General features: G+C 36.0%; 1 pseudogene; it reads left to right on the top strand.

The window, feature by feature from the left end:
* Positions 1-8,999: 8,999 nt before the first annotated feature.
* On the top strand, positions 9,000-9,951 carry LOC122747940 (annotated as a pseudogene).
* The last annotated feature ends 6,863 nt before the right edge of the window (positions 9,952-16,814 follow it).

Here is a 16,814-nt window from a genome sequence, read left to right as displayed (position 1 = left end):
CAGCTATATTTTTAATTTGATTAACAGAATCTCATCACAATCATCATGCAACAGAAACTGATTTAACCAACTGTGCCCAAGATATTTTTTTCTTTTTTTAAATAAAATATTTTATGATTTTCTACTTCTATCTAAGGATAGTTTTCAACATTCCTTTTCATAGGATTTTTATTTCCAAATTTTTCTCCCATTCTCTCTGCCCTCTTCCCTCCCCAAGATAGCAGAAAGCAATCTGATATAGGTTATATATGCACAATCACATTAAACATATTTCTGCATTAGTCATATTGTGAAAGAAAAACCAGAGAACAAGGAAAAACCTCAAAAAAGAAGGAAAAAAAAACCCAGCCCCAAAGTAGAAACAATATGTTTCCATCTTCATTTATAATCCACAGTTCTTTTTTCTGGATGTTGAGAACATTTTCTATCATGATTTCTTGGAAATTTTTTTGGATCATTGCACTGCTGAGAAGAGCCAAGTCTATCAGTTGATCAGTACACAATGTTTCTGTTACTGTGTACAATGTTCTCCTGGTTCTGTTCCTCTTACTCAGCATCAGGTCATGTATTTCCTCCCAGGTTTCTCTGAAATCGTCCTGCTCATTGTTTTTGTTTTTGTTTTTGTTTTTGTTTTTTTTTTTTACAGCACAATATTGTTCCATTTCATTGATATACCACAACTTTTTTAGCCATTGCCCAATCGATGGACATTCCCTAGATTTCCAATTCTTTGGCATTACAAAGAGAGCTGTTATAAATATTTTTGTGCATGTAAGTCCTTTTACATCTTCTATGATCTCTTGGGATTACAGATCTAGTAGTGGTATTACTGGGTCAAAGGGTATGCAAAGTCCCATAGCCCTTTGGGCATAGTTCCAAATTGCTTTCAAGAATGGTTGGATCAGTTCACAGCTCCACCAACAATGCATTAGTGTTCAATTTTTTTCAAAATTTCTCCAACATTTATTATTTTCCTTTTTTCATATTAACTAATCTGATAGGTATAAGGTCATACCTCAGAGTTTTTTTCTCTAATCAATAGTGATTTAGAGCATTTTTTTTCCATATGGCAATAGACAGCTTTGATTTCTTCATCTGAAAACTGCCTGTTCATATCCTTTGACCATTTCTCAATTGGGGGAATGACTTGGGTTCTTATAAATTTGATTTAGTTCCCCATATATTTTAGAAATAAGGTCTTTAATAGAAATACTGGGTTTAAAAATTGTTTCCCAGCTTTCTGCCTCCCTTCTCATTTTGGCCGCATTGCTTCTGTTTGTGTAAAAATTTTTAAATTTAACGTAATCAAAGTCATCCATCTTGAATTTCATAATATTCTCTATTTCTTCTTTGGACATAAATTGTTTTCCTTTCCATAGATCTAAGAGGTAAACTATTCCTTCCTCTCCTAATTTACCTCTGGTATGTCCTTTTATGTCTAAATCAGGTGCCCATTTTTACCTTATTTTGGTATAAAGTATACGATCTTGGATTATGCCTGGTATCTGCAATACTATCTTCCAGTTTTCCCAGCAGTTTTTGTCAAATACTGAGTTCCTATCCCAGAACCTGGTGTCTTTGGGTGTATCAAACAGTAGATTACTATAGTCATTTACAACTGTGTCTCCTGTGCCTAACCTATTCCATTGATCCACCACTCTATTTCTTAGCCAGTACCAAATAGTTTTGATGACTGCCTATTTATAGTATAGCTTCAGATTCGGTAAGGCTAGCCCACCTTCCTGTGCATTTTTTTCATTAGTTCCCTTGAATTCTTGACTTTTTGTTCTTCCACATGAATTTTCTTATTGTTTTTTCTATCTCTATAAAATAATTTTAGGTAGTGTGATTGGTATGGCACTGAATAAGTAAATTAATTTAGGTAGAATTGTCATTTTTATTATATTAGCTTGGCCTATCCATGAGTAATTGATATTTTCCCAGTTATTTTGATCTGATTTTATTTGTGTGAAAAGTGTTTTGTAATTGTTTTCATAGAGTTCCTGGGTTTTTCTTGGCAGGTAGACTCACAAATATTTTATATTGTCTACAGTTACTTTAAATGGATTTTCTCTTTCTATCTCTTGCTGCTTAGATTTGGTAGTAATGTATAGAAATTCTGATGATTTATGTGGTTTTATTTTGTATTCTGCAGCTTTGCTAAAGTTAATTGTTTCAAGTAGTTTTTTTAGTTGGTTCTTTAGGATTCCCTAATTATACCATCATATCATATGCAAAGAATGAAATTTTTGTTTCTTCTCTGCCTTTTCTAATTCCTTTAATTCCTTTTTCTCCTCTTATTGCTAAAGCTGACATTGCTAGTACAATATTAAATAATAGAGGTGATAATGGACATCCCTGTTTCACCCTTGATCTTATTGGGAAATTCTGTAACTTATCACCGTTGCATATAATATTTGCAGATGGTTTTAGTAGATACTGCTTATTATTTTAAGGAAAACTCCACCTATTTCAAAGCTCTCTAATGTTTTTAATGCGGATAAGTATTGTATTTTGTCAAATGCTTTTTCTGCATCTATTGAAATAATCATATGAATTTAGTTAGTTTTGTTATTGATGTGGTTGATTATGTTGATAGTTTTCCTAATGTTGAACCAGCCTTGCAATCCTGGTATAAATCCTACCTGGTCTGGGGCAGCTAGGTATAACAGTAGATAAAGCACTGGCCCTCAATTCAGGAGGACCTGAGTTCAAATTAAGCCTCAGGTACTTGACACTTAATAGCTGTGTGACCCTGGGATAGTCACTTAACCCTCATTGCCCTGCAAAAAACAAAATCCTACTTGGTCATAGTATATTATTCTGGAGATACTTTGCTGTATTCTAATTGCTGATATTTTATTTAAGATTTTCGCATCGGGGCAGCTAGATGGCGCAGTGGATAGAGCACCCCAGCCCTGGAGTCAGGAGTACCTGAGTTCAAATCTGGCCTCAGACACTTAACACTTACTAGCTGTGTGACCCTGGGCAAGTCACTTAACCCCAATTGCCCCACTAAGGAAAAAAAAAAGATTTTTGCATCGATATTCATTAGGGAAATTTGTCTGTAATTTTCTTTATCTGTTTTGACTCTCTCTGGTTTAGGTATCAACACCATATTAGTGTCATAAAAGGAATTTGGTAGAACTCCTTCTTCAACTTTTTTTTTCCCAAATAATTTGTGTAGAATTGGAATTAATTGTTTTTTAAATGTTTGGTAGATTTCACTTGTAAAACCATCTTGTACTCGAGATTTTTTCTTAGTGAGTTCATTGATGGCTTGTTCAATCTCTTTTTCTAAAATGGGATTGTTTAAGGATTTTATTTCAGTTAACCTGGGCAATTTGTATTTTTGTAAATATTTATACATTTCATATAGATTGTCAAATTTGTTGGCACACAGTTGGGCATATTAGCATGCAGTTGGGCAAATAATGACTACAATATATGTGAAGCAATGTGCTATATGATTTACAAAAAAATCCTCATTTGATCCTTATAACAACCCTGAGTGGTAGATTTTATTATTATAAGCATTTTATAGTTGAGAAAATTAAGGTAAATACATGTTGAATATCTCTCCAAGATAACACAGTTAATAATAGCATAAGGTTGGATTTGAATCCAGATATTCCTGATTCCAAGGTTAGCTCTGTAATCTTGTTGACATCTAGAAGGGAGATTTTGAATCCTGCCTAAAGTAAAGATGTAGAAGGGACCTTGAGAGTGGATTCTGTACTATTCAGAGAGGAAATATCCAAATATAAATATATCTATTTGCCCTCCTAAATATTGTTAGTCTCAGGAAAACAATTTTGAGGTTTAAATTCTATTCCTGGTCACTGTCCCTTAAAGAGGATTTATTGTGTTTAGGATAAAATACAAAATCCTTTGCTTGGCATTCAAATCACTTTATAATCAAGCATCTTTCTACCTTTCCAGTCATCGTAGATCTTACTCGATGCCATATACTCTTAGTTTCAATGTCGCTTGCCTCCTGGCTGTTTCATGAATAAGATGCTCCATGTCTCAGCTCTGGAAATTTTCTCTGGCTCTTCCCCAGGCCTGGAATGATCTCCCTCCTCCACTCTACTAAACTCCCTGGTTTCTTTAAGTCACAACTAAAATTTCATCTTCCATAAAAAGCCATCCCTATCCTATTTAATCTAGTGTTTCCACTTTTTAAATTATTTCCTACTTATCCTATATATAGCCTCTGAGTGTGGTATGCATGTGTGTGTGTGTGTGTGTGTGTGTTCCTGTGTGTATGGTTGTCATTGTTTGTCCTTCATTCTCAAAGAGGTCCAAGATATCAGCGTAACGTCATGACTTGAAATGAATGGGATTTAAGTGAGGAAGGGCTGTACAAAGTCATCAATGTCACTCTCTCCTCCAGAGCCATCTGGGTCCAGTAGAAAGATATACATCAGGCCAACTGGAGATGGCCCCAGATATTTCAGGCATTTGGGGTTAAGTGACTTTCCCAGGGTCATACAGGTAGTATGTGTTTGAGGTGAGATATGAACTCAGTTCCTCCTAACTACAGAGCCAGTGCTTTATCCACTGTGCCACTTAGCTGCCTCTATGCACTCTCTCTCTCTCTCTCTCTCCCTCTCCCTCTCCCTCTCTCTCTCTCTCTCTCTCTCTCCCTCTCCCTCTCCCTCTCCTTATCCCTCTCCCTCTCCCTCTCCCTCTCCCTCTCCCTCTCCCTCTCCCTCTCCCTCTCCCTCTCCCTCTCCCTCTCCCTCTCCCTCTCCCTCTCCCTCTCCCTCTCCCTCTCCCTCTCCCTCTCCCTCTCCCTCTCCCTCTCCCTCTCCCTCTCCCTCTCCCTCTCCCTCTCCTTCTCCCTCTCCCTTGGCTATTACCTAGGTGTCAGAGTGAAAAGTGCCCTGTACATGGAGTCAGGAAGATATGGATATGAGTTTTCATCTGGAAATAAATATAAAAATACATAAAATAAATAAATAAGTGTGTGTGTAAATTATGTTTGCATATGTGTGTGTCTCCCAGATTAGATTGTGATCTCCTTGAGATAAGGAATTATGATTTGCATTTTTTTGTAGCTTTGGTGCTTAGTACAATAACTACCATATAGCGAGTGCTTAATAAATGTTTACTGACTGATTGATTTTCAAAGACCAGTTACTTCTTAACAAATGCACCGTAACATATGGTGAATATCAAGCTAACCTATTTATCGAAGTAGAGTGTGTGTGTGTGTGTGTGTGTATAAAATGTTGTACATACATACATATATATGTTATTTGTGTGTAATACAGATTAGAATATACCTGAGAAAATACTGATTGAATAAATTCACTGACACTGAAACTCTACATGAGAAATTAGAGTGAGTGAGAGAAAACAAAAGAGAAGAGAGAGGAGGAGAAGAGGGGAGGTGAGGGGAGGGGAGCAGAGGGAGAGGGAGAGAGAGAAACTCAAGGGGAAACTCTTTAAAGTATTTTTCCTTTTTCATCTTTCTTTCCACATTTGTATTTATTTTCTCTCTGGGAAGAATTTCTCTTTCATCACAATGTCTTGAACCAACTCTACATTTCCTGTAGGCAATCTATACTGTCATCATTCTCCCCACTAATGAGGGTCTTGTCTAAATAGCAGTTGCCAAAAGGCTTCAGGGTTTTAAAACAGAGCTGTACTTAGCTTCAATTGAAGCTATCAGGTGGCAGGCAAGGATCACTTCCTCTATCTTACCCTAATTCCCTCTTACCCCCACGGGGGAAGTCTTTGAGAGCAGCCTTAAGATGGTGTGCTGAAGTCTTTGACTTCACCTTGAATATAGTGAACCCCGTTGTACATATAATATTTTTGTACTGGAGTGGGATGAGGTGGGAGTGCTTGCTCTGCATGCAAAAAAAAAAATAGAATGGAATAGGATTCAGTAGGAACAGCTGATGGGCTGTGAAACTGAGAACCAGAATGAAATTCATGACCTGGGTTATAAATTGAGTGGTGAAACCCACCAGGAAAAATAGAGTGAACTTCTATCCTTCATCCAAAATGCACACAGCCCCTCAGTCCTATGCTTATACTTTATAACCAGCATTCTAGAAGCAATTTCCCAGGATTACAGTGTATATAAAATGCTTTTTTGTCTTATTTTCCCCTCAGACTCAAATATACAAAAAAATTATCTCTGAAGTTGGATACATTACCTGCAAATGTTTCTATTTGCTGTTCCCATGGTACCATAACATGCATCTGGAAACCAGAAAAGAGATTTAGCTAAACCCAAAAGGAATCATATCATTGGTAACTATAGGGGAGAAAATTACCTTGGGAATACTTAAATTTAACTCTTCATTTGGAATCATTCGTCTTTTTGCTGAATAATTATGCTTCAGAGTATTTGATGTATCTGAGATTAGAGGAATCTGTATTTTTTAATAGTTAAGCACAGTATATTAGAAATAGTATAGTGTTTCAGAAAGATGAGAAGTGGAATCTGGGAAACTGAGCTTGAATCCACTAGTTGAGCAGTCTTGAATAAGTCATTTATAATTGCTACACTTGTTTCATTGTTCATAAAATAGGAATCATGCCTTAGAAGGATGATGGGAGAATCCAATGATATAGGGGATATAAACTTCTCTTAAAGCTATAAAGCACTATCTAATATATTAACTATTATTAAAATGTACTGGACTTGTTATCAGAAGACCTGGTGTTCATAATCTGACCAAGTTTTATAGTAGCTGAGGGAGAGGTACTTAACCTTCCTTTTTTCTGATTTTTTTCAAAAATATGAAATACTTTTTTTCCCACTTGTCTCATTGGATGGTAATTGGAATGAGAGAAGAAAATGTGCTAAAAACACTTTGTGAAGCTCAAAGTACATTATAAATGTCAGTTTTGCAACACTTTTTGTGGAAGCAGGAAACTATATGTGGGTGCTCATCATTGGGGAATACCTGAACATATGAATGTAATGGCATTTTACTATGTTGTAAGAAATAATACATACAAGTAAATATGAAATGTAGAAAGATGTCTTACGTAATGTGTATTGAAAAAAGAAGTAGGAGTACATTATATACAATGACTAAGAAAAGAAATATGGAATATTAAATGAAAATAACTTTAAGCACAGCTGATTAATTGTAATAACAGATCTTGTTACTGGAAACAAAAGATGAAATATGAGAGGAATAATGTATCCTCCTCAGTAGGCATGATACATTATTCAAGTCCTGGGGGCTTTTCCCCACCGCCCCCCCATCTCCACCATTCCTTCCTTTTTCCTGCTAATAGTTAACCAGTAGAGGATACTCCTCTCAGATAAGAACAAACTACATTATTCAAGTCCAGAGGGCTTCTTCTCCCCACTCCCCAAAGTTTTCCTTTCTTTCCCTGCTGAGTTAACAGAGGTTTTCTGAAGTTAGGTAACAAAGAATCATAAAATCTCAGGGTCTGGTTGTCCCAGGGGGTGGGGGCAGCAGTTGTGCCATATCTGGGAGGGTGGTCTACATATTTAAAAGTGAATGAGAACCCATATGTGGGAGGAACTTTGTGTTATATATAAAATAAAAAGGGGAGTTTTGCTGTGGCAAGGAGCACCACTCTTCTAGAGCGTATGCCCTTTCTTGCAAGATCGCAATAAAATGACCTTCCTTCTTTGTACCAGACCAGGAGTCATGCATATGTTCATCTTTTTCTTTTTCTTTTCTTTTTTTTTTTTTTTTTGCGCAGGACAATGAGGGTTAAGTGACTGGCCCAGGGTCACACAGCTAGTAAGTGTCAAGTGTCTGAGGCTGGACTTGAACTCAGGTCCTCCTGAATCCAGGGCCAGTGCTTTATCCACTGCGCCACCTAGCTGCCCCAGTTCATCTTTTTCTAACAAAATATATTTCCTTCCTTTAAATAGAGAATTGGCAGTCTCTGAGCATAGAATGATTCATGGTTATCAGATGTAGACATTGAATCAGTTGGTTTTAGTTAACTGTTTTTCTTTGTTATAAAGGAGAATTCAGAGGAGAAGCACATTGGACAATGGCCAGGAAAAAAACAAAAAACCAAAACAAGGCATGTATGAAACTTAAAAAAAAATTATCTGTCATCTATGGATATAACAATGAAGTTGGTGATGATAAGTATCTGATATTCATATGTTTATAACCTACAAAATTTCCAATCACAACATATTAATGAAGAAAAAACATACTCTCTCAGAGACAAATAGACTAAAATATGACCTTACTCATATATAGCCAGGAATTTCATAGAATTGATACCTACAGGGTTTTTGGTTTAAGTGTGCTAATTTATTCTATATATCTATATTTTAAGATAGAAGAAATAAAGCACAAAGTGAGAAATAGCATTTAACATCATAAATAACAAGTAAGAAAAATATTCAAACTAGAAGTTTTCACTCCAAATCCATTGTTCTTTCTACTGTATCATATTAACTTTTCCCTATTGAGAACTGAATTCATTCTAATTTATCAATAATGTAAAGAAAAAAGCACAGTTCTTTACCTACACCCCAGCCTCCTGAGATCATATATTCCCTAATTCCAAAATTATCCAAGTGTTTGTAGGGAGGTGGAGCCAAGATGATAGAGGAAAGGCAGTGACTTCCTGGAGCTCTTCCCAAAGACCCTCCAAATACTTTCAAGTGGTACCTTGGGATGGCTCTTGGAGCAGTGGAGCCCACAGGAGTGGGGTGGGACTGTTTTCCAGCCAGGAGCCACTGGGAGGGTCAGTGGGAGGGATCTGTTTTGCGCAGGGTGGGAGTAGAGCACAGCCCTGTACAGACTGTGCCAGCACAGATCCAGCCCCAGAGGAGCCTTGGAATTGGCTGTGGTTGTTCTTACTTCTGGAACTCAACCCGCAGATGGTGAGGGGCCTGAGTGGTTGGCCAGGGGGAGATTACAGGGGTCTCTTTGTTGGCACTGAGGCAAGACTCTATTGTTTTGTCTGAGCTAGGACCCAGGTTGCAGTCTTGAATGGCAGCCCAGGTGAGGAAGAGGCACAGGCACATGAGAGCCTGTAGCCACAGTGGAACAAGATTCTCTTCAAGATCAGAGGGCAAGCAGGCCTGTAGTTGCTTGCAGACCAGAGAACAAGCCAGAGGAATGGTGAATGTGCTTCTCCTTAAATCATACCAACTGGGACCCCATGAAGCTTGGGACAGTGAACCCTGGAAGCAGTGCCCACTTTAAGACAGAGATAAAAGTCAAGAAATAGGCTGGCAAAATGAGCAGACAGAAAAAAATGCAGACCCTAGAAAGTTTCTTTGGTGACAAGGAAGATCAAAATACACTGTCAGAAGAAGATAACAAGATCAAAACTCCTTCATCCAAAGCTTCAAAGAGAAATATGAACTGGTTTCAGGCCATAGAAGTGCTTAAAAAATGACTTTGAAGATAAGGAAAGAGAGGTAGAAGAAAAACATAGAATGTGAAATGAGAATGATGTAGGAGGGTCATGAAAAAAAAGTCAAGCTCTCCGCTTGTGTCTGCTGCCTGCCCATGGCCTTGGCACCACCATCAGGGCCCTGGGCCCCCATGCTCGCCTTGGTGTGGCCTCTGGGCTCAGTCCTGTGCGCAGTGGTGGGGCCATGACAGAGGGAAGCTGGGGCGGTCCCTGTCCCTGTACACATGCAGGTTTCTGGGTTATCCCTATAGTTGAGCTTTCAGTATAGTGACATGCCCCCTCTGACACTGGACAGCATTAAGGACCATGTCTTCTATGTCTTGAAACTATATGATAAGATTGATCCAGAAAAACTTTTAGTATCTTCCCACTTCATGAAAGACCTAGGCTTGGATAGTTTGGACCAAGTAGAAATTATAATGGCCATGGAAGATGAATTTGGGTTTGAAATTCCTGACATAGATGCTGAAAAGTTAATGTATCCACAAGAAATTGTAGATTACATTCAAGATAAGAAAGATGTGTACCAATAAAGTTGTTTTTTTTTTTAAATCAAAGAACTCGGATGATCCCAGTGAATGTCTGAATGTGAGAACATATTATGAGACCATTGCTGCTGTTGTCGGAATATTTCTGTTGGAACTATATTTAAAGTTGTCTAAATATGTGTTGACCTTTGAAAAGTAAACATATAAAGTCAATATTCTCAGGCCTTTTGCATATAGAATACTGCCTTTATATTAATTCTGTTTAATGTTTAAAAGCAAATTCATTGTTAAAAGAACCTTTATGTCAGATGCAACTCATGTTTTCTCTTTAGTATGACCATCCCTCTCTGAATAAACATGCAGGTTTTGCTCCCCCCCCCCCAAAAAAAGTCAACTGCTTGAAAAGCCAAATTGACCAAATGGAAAAAGTGGTACGAAAGCTTTGAAGAAAATAATTACTGAAAATTAGGATTAAGCAAATGAAAGGTAATGACTTCATGAGAAATCAAGACACAATAAAACAAGACCAAAAGAATGAAAAAAATAGAGGGCAATGTGAAATATCTCCTTGCAAAAACAGCTGACCCAGAAAATAGATCCATTGGAGATAATTTGAAAATTACTGGACTCCCTGAAAGCCATGATCAAAAAAAGAGTTTAGACATCATCTTCCAAGTAATTCTCAGGGAAAATTTCTCTGATATTCTAGAAGCATAAGGTAAAATAGAAATTGAAAGAAACTACCAATCACCTCCTGAAAGAGACCCCAAAACAAATTTATCCAGGCAATAGGACCTAGACCATCTGCTTTCCTGAATTTACCCTGTTTTGATTTTTTTCACCTTATTCTCAATTTTATTTTTCTATTTTGGACTTAAACACTAAATAAAATATGTATTTCTATATACAATATGGGGAAAAAAACAGGTGAGGATTGTGACATGAAAATCTGTTTGTTTGTATTTCTCTCTCTTATTTCCCTCAAATACTATGATGGATCTCTGATCTCATCATGTGGACACTACAGTAACTGTGACTGTCCATCTTGCCTCAACTTTGTCTACTATAACCCAGGCATTTGTAGCAAGGACTCCACCTAATATGCTAGAGGCCTTTTATCACTTTCTATTTAAGAAAACAAAAACAAAAAACAACACAAACATTTTGTACTTCATTCTGTCCCTCCTTCACAACCTTCCCTTACTCAATGAGAAAGTATGAAATTATTTCAAACTATGCAAGATCCCATATTATATTATAAAGTGGAAATCATCAAAACTATCTGGTACTGGTGAAGAAATAGAGTGGAAGATCAATGTAATAGATTAGGCATAGGAAGCACAATAATAAATTACCATAGTAATCTATTGTTTGATAAATACTCCAGCTTTTGGGATAAGAACTCATTATTTGACAAAAACTGTTGGAAAAACTGGAAAACAGTATGGCAAAAACTTGGAACATACCAACATCTCATACCATATACCAATATAAGAACAATATGGGTTCATATTTTAAATATGGAAGGTAATACTATAAGCAAAATAGGAGAGTCAGGAATACTTTACCTGTCAGATCTATGGAAAGGAGAAGAATTTATAACTAAACAAGAGGTAGAGAGCATTACAAGTAAAAATGAATAATTTTGATTCTATTAAAATTTTTTTCACACACACAATAACAAAAATAACAATGAAACAAAGAATAGAAAGAAAGCAGAGAGCTGGAAAACAATTTTTATAGCACGTGTCTCTGATCAAGGCTTCATTTCTCAAACATACGGAGATCAGAGAAAATTTATAACAATACAGATAATAACAACAAATTTTCAAAGGAAATGACCAGAGAGTTTTCAGATGAAATAATCAAAACTACCTATAATTATATGAGGAAGTGCTCTAAATCACATTTTTTATAAACTCAGGTAACTAGAGTTTTCTTTTCTTTATTCATTTATCCATTCATTCATTCATTTAGCTATTTGTTCATTTATTTATTCATGCATCTATTCATTTGTTTATTTATCCATTTGTTTATTCATTTATTCATTCTTTCACTCATTCACTCATTTAGTTATTTGTTCATTTAATCATTTATTTATCTATTCATTAATTCATTTATTTTCTCTCTATCTATGTATCTTTCTGTTTCTTTGTTTTGCATGGCAATAGGGGTTAAGTTACTTGCCCAGGGTCACACAGCTACTAAGTGTCAAATATCTGAGATAGCATATTAACTCAAGTCCTCCTGAATCCAGGGCTGGTGCTTATTCACTGTGACACCTAGCTGCCCCCAAATACTATCTTTTTTTTTTTTGGTGGGGCAATGAGGGTTAAGTGACTTGTCCAGGGTAACACAGCTAGTAAGTGTCAAGTGTCTGAGGTTGGATTTGAAATCAGGTCCTCCCGAATCCAGGGCTGGTGCTTTATCCACTGAACCACCTAGCTGCCCCTCTAAATCACTTTTGATCAGAGTAATGTAAATTAAAACAATTCTTACATACCACCTCGTAACTATCAGATTGGCTAAAATGAGGAAAAAGGAAAATGATAAACATTAGAAAGGATGTGAGAAAATTGGGACACTAATGTACTGTTGGTGAAATTGTAAATGATTCTGAAAAACAATTTGGAACTATGCCCAAAGGGGAATCAAACTGTGTACACCTTTGATACACTAATACTATTACAAAGTCTCTATCCCATCAACTGGGAAATGGTTGAACAAGCTGGGGTATAGGAATGTAATGGAATGCTATTGTACTATAAGAAATGACAAGGGCAGCTAGTTGGCACAGTGGATAGAGCACTGACCCTGGATTCAGGAGTACCTGAGTTCAAATCCGAACTCAGAAACATGAAACTTACTAGCTGTGTGACCCTGGGCAAGTCACTTAACCACAACTGCCTCGCAAAAAAAAAAAATCAAAACAAAAAATCCTCAAACCCCAAAAAACAAAAAGAAAAGAAATGACAAGCAGGTAGACTTCAGGAAAAAAAAACAAACAAAACAAAAACAAGAACAACAAAAAAACAACTTTGAAAGACTTCTATGAACTGATAAAAAGTGAAGTGAGCAGAACCAGGAGAACATTGAATACAGTAACAGCAACAATAATGATCAACTATGACTGTTATTGTTATTCTCAGCAATACAATGATACAAGGCAATTCCAGATACATGATGAAAAATGTGATCTGCCTTCAGAGAAAGAACTAATGTAGTCTGAATGCATATTAAAGCATACTTTAAAAAAAATCTTTATTTTTATTGTTTGTTTCTTTGGAGTTTTGTCTTCATTTTTTTTCATATCATTGCTAATATGGAAATATGTTTTTCATGACTTCACATCTATAAACTATATCAAATTGTTTGCCTTCTCAATGAAGGGGAAGGAGAGAGTCAGAACTGGGAATTCCATTAAAAAAAACCAAATGTTAAAAATGGAAAAAAAATTAAATATTCAAAAGAAAAAAAAGAAAGACATTTTGTTTGTTATTCTTCATAAATTCAAATAATTCCAGTTTTTACCTTTTCAGGTAAATTCCCAACTATTTTGTAGTATCAATAATTATTTAGAATTTCTCTTTCTATCTCTTCTGTGGTATTTTTTGTTGTAGTATCTAGAAATGTTGATTATTCATATGGGTTGATTTCATTTCTTGTAACTTTCCTAAAGTTGATTATTTTACCTAGTTTTTTTAGAACATTTTTGAGGTTTCTCTAAATATACCAGCATATTATCTGCAAGGAGGGATAGTTTTCTTTCCTGATTGCCTATTCTAATTTCTTCACTTTATTTTTCTTGTGTATATGTTACAGCTAGCATTCCTAATACAATATTGTACATTAATAGTGATAATGGATATGCTTGCTTAAACCATTACAGATAATGATTGCTCTTTAGTTTGGACTAAAGATAATACTTAAAATAATACTTAAAACTTTAAGAAAAACTGCATTTATTCTAATACTTTATAGTTTTAAATTTTTTATTAAAATTAATATGCATTTTTAATTTAGAATTTTCCCCAAGTTACATGTAGAAACATATTTTCACATTGATTTTTAAAACATTTTAAAACAAATTCTCTTCCTCCCTCCCTCCCCACCCCTCCATAAGAATTCAAAAAATTCAATATGTTATGCATGTGCAGTCTTGTAAAAGATCTCTACCATAGTCAGGTTTTGCAAGAAAACAAGCAAAATAACTTTAGAAAGAGGAACTAAGTATACATATACATATATATATATATGTATATATATATGTATATATGTGTATACATAAGTATGTATATGTATATGTGTATATATATATGTATATGTATATGTATATACACACTTCAATCTTATTTAGATGCCATCATTTCTGTTAGATTTAGAGTGCTACCAACCTGTTGAGAAATTGCAGGGAAGTTCTGCCATGAGGAGAAAGCATGCAACTTGGAAACCATGTGACTTTAGTGTCTGGAAGTGACCTTTTCTGGGATTTTGAAGGTCAGTTCAGCATCAGGAAGTGATATTTGCTCATGGATCCTGTCCATCAAAGTTACCAGCCAGTTAGCTTGGAGCTGTGTGTGTGTGGATGGCCCTGTTTCCTGTTTCACATGAGGTTCTGGGAGAAGCCATTGAGGTAAGGGCTTTTTTGGTTGCTGACCTCAGCTTGGTGGGGTGGATGCTCGGGTTGCTTAGATAGATGAACTTTGATTTTTACCTTTCTCTCTCTCCTCACCAAATTCTGATGCACTTTAATAAATACTAAAAAGTCTAAACTCTTGCTAAAGCTTCTAATTTAAGGCAACCATTCATTAGATTTTAGACATCATAGCTAGAATTTTAGGCCCTTACAGATTTTTCATTAGAACTTCTGATAGCATCGTGCTCATCATTTCTTTCACAGTTACTATTGCTAACTGTATTACCCTCTATCCTATTCCCTCCCCTTGATATTTAATGTATTTTCTATCTTCTTTCACCATATCCCTCCTCAAAAATGTTTTGCTTTTTACTGCCCCCTACCTCAATCTGCCCTCCCTTCCTTCACCTCTCCCCCTTTATCCCCTTCCCCTCCCACTTTCCTGTAGGGCAAGATATATTACTATACCCACTTGAGTGTGTATGCTATTACCTCTTTGAGCTAATTCTGATGAAAGTAAGGCTCACTCAACCCCCCACTCCTTCCCCATTTCCCCCTCCACTCCATAATATTTTTTTTGTTTCTTTTATGTGAGCTACTTTACCCCAGTCCACCTCTCCCTTTCTTCCAGTGCATCCATCTTACCCATTAATTTTATTTTAAAGATGTCATCATGGGATAGCTAGGTGACACAGTGGAAAAAGCACCAGCCTTGGACCCAGGAGGCCCTGAGTCCAAATCCGAACTTAGACATAAGCCACCATACCCTGCCTGCCCTACAAAAAAAAAAAAAAAAGATAAACAAAAAAAATAAATTCTTACAGGTATCTTCCCTTAATATTAAATTCACACATGTGCCCTCTAAATATATTCCTTTCAGCTGCCATAATACTCAGAAAGTTCTTATGATGTAGAGGTATCATCTTCCTATGTAGAGATGTAAACAGTTTAACCTTTTAACATCTCTCATGATTTTTTTTTCTGTTTACCTTTTTATGCTTCTCTAGGGATTTGCATTTGAAAGTCAAATTTTCTATTCAGTTCATGTCTTTTCATCACAATAAGAAGACCTAGATTCCAATCCTGTTTCTCTGCTTATTACCCTTATGCCTTCATTAAGTCACATGTACAAAATGGGACACTGATCCTTGTTTCATGTTTCTTTAGAGTTTTGAGGATCACATTGTGAGAAAATAATGGGATTTGGCAGATACTCAAAGGCTCACCTGGAGATTAATCTAAACTAATTGAATTAAGTGAGAGTGATTGACTGTTGATTAGCCTACTTCAAGGTAATTAGATTGTAACCACACCCTTAAAGAAGTATTGTTCTCAGAAGCTAAAGACTTTTGAACTTAACTCAAGACCACCTTCAATCCAGTGAATGGTTGAAGCAGGCTTGTGGCAGAGGACTTGAGGAAGAAGCTAATGAGGCTGGAACTCTAGGCCAGATAGACCTTTTCTTAAGTTTCTGAACTCAACGTGAATACCTAGTATGCTTTAATAAATGCTTAATGGCCAAAGACTAAAGCTTCTAATTTAAGTTGACTACACATTTAGATTTTTAAAATCACAACATGAGTTTCTCCAATGTTTTTTTTTTTAAATATTATATCATGAATCAGATACTCTTTTCATCAGTGCAATTCACGATGATTTTATGCCTAGTGAAGATAGTTTCACAAGTTTTAGTGTCTGCTGAAATTTATCTTGTGATTTTCATAATTTTTGTGTTGAACCACTGCTTGGCTATATTTTTCCTCATATGATAGGTGAATACATATCCATTGACAATCCTATGCTCAGTAGCCTTTACAACTTCTGGTATCAGTTAAAAATAAGTTCACTTCCATGTCCCCATAAAGAATCAACAAGTTTTTAATAAAGCATCAAATAAGCTATTATATAGCAAACTTATTTTTCAAACTGTAAAATTATCTGTAATATATATTTTTGTAATGATTAGAATGATGCCACCTGTTGGAGTCTTACTGTAGGAAAGCTCCACCATGAGGAGAAGGTCTCTGACCATGCATCTTTTCTTTGGTGTCAGGAAGTGACTTTGCTTCTGGGAGGAAGAAGGGGGAGGCTGGTGCTCTGACTCATTCTCTTTCCTGAGGATTCTGGTGGAGAAGGCAGCTAGAAATGTGCTCTCCCTTTAATAGAAAGATGAATCTAGGCCTTTCTCTCTCTCTCTCTCTTTACCAAATTCTTATTCTCCTTAATAAATGCTTAAAAGTCTAACTCTTGCTAAAGCTTATAATTTATTGGCGACAACTCATTAGATATTTTAG

Source organism: Dromiciops gliroides, chromosome 3 (assembly GCF_019393635.1).
Source record: "Dromiciops gliroides isolate mDroGli1 chromosome 3, mDroGli1.pri, whole genome shotgun sequence".
NCBI lineage: Eukaryota > Metazoa > Chordata > Mammalia > Microbiotheria > Microbiotheriidae > Dromiciops > Dromiciops gliroides.
This window is presented reverse-complemented; position numbering and strand designations above follow the sequence as displayed.